Raw genomic sequence first — 2,950 nt, 5'->3', positions numbered from 1 at the left:
GTCACGACGAGGTGTTCCCCATAGCGACCCCTAGAGGACGCAGTTCGAAGTTCCCATGAAAGGGAACCCATACTTTCAATTATTCATTCATTAAGGACCTACCATCGCTTAGAAATTCACTCGGCCAACTGTGAACTCACAAACACAAACTCGCCAGTTCTGAACTTACTCAGAGGATACAGGGTGATTATAATACCTTTAAGTGCCGCACCCTGCTAGCAAATAACAAAAAGTGTATTTTTCCTATAATCACGAAAACTGTAACTTGTTAAGCCAGGTGACAGACAGAAATCATAAGATCCCTAATGGAGAGCCCCCTGCCCCGCTCATTGGTACTTAAGTATGATCTGTCCTGGACGCAGATTTGCGGAAATGTTAGACTACACAATAATCTACTAGAAAAATTATTTCAGAAGAGATCCGAATAAATCAAATATAACAATTTATTATTAGTCATGTAAAATTGTATCATGCCAATTAAATAATTAAATAATTAGAAGTCAAAGGATAATGCAATTGTGAAACATATTGTATCCGCGTGGCAACCCTGCTCCGGTACATGGTTTACTGTAGCTATATGGAAAATAGCCAAGTGTTCCACGCAGGAGACAAACAAATTTTACATAGTCACACATGTAACAGTTATCCTAATTTAACACAAGACACACGGTCTAAAATGCATAGCAGCAACAACCTTTTACCCAAGTATTTCAAAGAACACTTACAGCAAAGTAATCATGTGTTTTTAAAGAATAATCTTAACTAGCTTATGTGCACATGTAGTAGCACAAACAACTATACAGTGTGCTCTATGGGCACAATGTGTTTAACACAATTACATTTTTGAATCATACCTGACAGCAGAGAGACACAGCAGCGAGAGTTCTGGTGCAGAGCTCCATAGACTCTCACACACTGCATGGGTGTTTTTCTGACTACAGAGTCCCAAAGACTGATTTGCAACTTTCCCTTAAATACGACCAGAACAAAAACAAAGAAATCTTTAAATCAATTGTAAAAACATAAAATACCTTTTGGTTTTTTAGGTTCCCGTGCTCCAGGGTTGCACTTGGCTGGAGATAGATAAACATTCTCACAGGCCCTAAAGGGGAACACACCCCCTCCTCAGCAGAACACAATTCTACAAAAGTTTTCAATATTTCTCATAATATAAGTGACTACTGTGAAATTGAAACCAATTTACATATTGCACAAAGACCTTTAAAATGATACCAAACATGAAGGGGAAAAACAACAGGTTTACAATTTACATGATATGTGGGATATGCATATTTTTAATGAACTTTGAGTGAACCCTTTTGGGGGAAAAGAGGGAGAGGCAGAGAGGGAAGGGGGTCGTAATGAGCAAGGAGAGAGGTGTTGTTTGCTCTCTTTGAGGATTTCTTCTCCAGATAAGTTTTATTGTTTTATTGCATAGCGTCTGTATTGTGTGAGTTCCAGAGTATTGGCTTCATGAAGAGTTAATTTCATAAGGAAATAATTTCACTCCTTTCACTGTTGTAGAGCACTGCTTCTTGCAGCGACATATCATCAACATGGACTCTTTGCCTGCAAATCATCACTGAAGTTGTGCTGTGACTGCATCAACAAGAGTTTACACAAGACCTGCCTTCCCTGCTGGAAGGAGTAAGATATCAAGAACAGCTGGCTGTATTTCACTCTTTATTCATCTCTGAATGTCTTCACAAAGCTAAGCTAAGGTTCTTCTTTTATTCTCATTGCTTAAAGCTATCAGGGTATTGGCAAATATTGCTCTTTGTTTAAGGTTAATTGTTCAGTAACACGTTTGTTGCTAGACATGCTTGTTGCTTTAGGCTTATTGGTTGTATTTCGACACACTGGTACCCAGTTAAACTTACCACAGCAGAGGTTTGTTTTTAGAGCTGTTGTTTAAGGCTATCTGATTTATGAAACATGCTTGCTGCTTAAGGCTCATCTATTATTGGAAATGCCGTTTCTTTAAGCTCATCCAACAATTATTGCCAACACACTGTTTAACTCAGCAACATGCAACAAGTTTCTAGTGTATCGGTAACATGCTGTTACTTAATGCATAGTATGTACATTTTGCTACTAAAGGTTGTTATTCAAATGCTAACAACGTCATCTGGGTAAGGACAACATGCTTTTTGCTTAAACTTTTCAGGTACTGCATCAAAGGGGCTTGCTGCTCTTCTCAGCCACTTATTGAAGAAGAGCACCTCCTTTGCTTTTACTCACCTCCTGTAAGGGGTGTAGCATTTGGACCAATCAGACACACATTAGTTCATTAGATTTAACAAATCAATTATTCATTAGATTAACAAATAATCACAGACCCCTCACCCAATCAACATACTGGGTGCCAGCATTTCTGGGAACGACCCCAGGCCTCTGGTTACCATGGCAATCAGGACACCTCAGCCAGATCAGATAAACTTTACGCCTTGAAAGATGGTGAGAGTTCTCCCTCTCACCATCCTTCAACCATAGGAAAAACAATGCCCATAAAAATGGACTCTTCTCTAATTCATAGGAAAACCTTTATTTGAATGAGCACACATATCCAATATATTAGTGTTCTAAGAATCTTTAGTAGTTTTTGCATCAACACCCAATCGAAATACATATGCAAAATACCATGCTCTGAGACAAAGAGTCGTAAAATCTCCCTCCAAAGGTACCATTCCTCATTGGCTCAGTCAAATCCCAGAGGAGTCAAGTCAAGTCAAGTCAAGTTTATTTGTACAGCGCTTTTCACGATACAAATCATTGCAAAGCAACTTTACAGCAAATTAAGTTTCTACAATATTTAGTGGTAGCTTATCAGTGGTGACTGTCAGTTAATGTACATATGGCAGAAATGTACGGAAAAATCAGTTTAAGACGTAATAAAACAGACGATGAACACTATTAACAGCAATTATTATATGATGCAATCAAACTTATA

The 2,950-nt window shown here is 38.3% G+C and overlaps 1 long non-coding RNA gene across 1 annotated transcript in view; it reads right to left on the bottom strand.

Moving 5' to 3' along the window:
- The window catches only part of LOC107681005 (uncharacterized), a 24,231-nt gene that overhangs the window by 5,361 nt on the left and 15,920 nt on the right, over positions 1 to 2,950 (bottom strand). The window contains exon 3 of the long non-coding RNA XR_001633217.1: positions 141 to 149. This is a non-coding gene — a long non-coding RNA (uncharacterized LOC107681005). The remainder of the gene's footprint in view (positions 1 to 140; positions 150 to 2,950) is intronic.

This window comes from Sinocyclocheilus anshuiensis, unplaced genomic scaffold, assembly GCF_001515605.1.
Source record: "Sinocyclocheilus anshuiensis isolate Anshui unplaced genomic scaffold, SAMN03320099.WGS_v1.1 scaffold2016, whole genome shotgun sequence".
Classification (NCBI taxonomy): Eukaryota; Metazoa; Chordata; class Actinopteri; order Cypriniformes; family Cyprinidae; genus Sinocyclocheilus; species Sinocyclocheilus anshuiensis.
The sequence above is the reverse complement of the archived record's forward strand: the minus strand, read 5'-3'. Positions and strand labels throughout refer to the sequence as shown.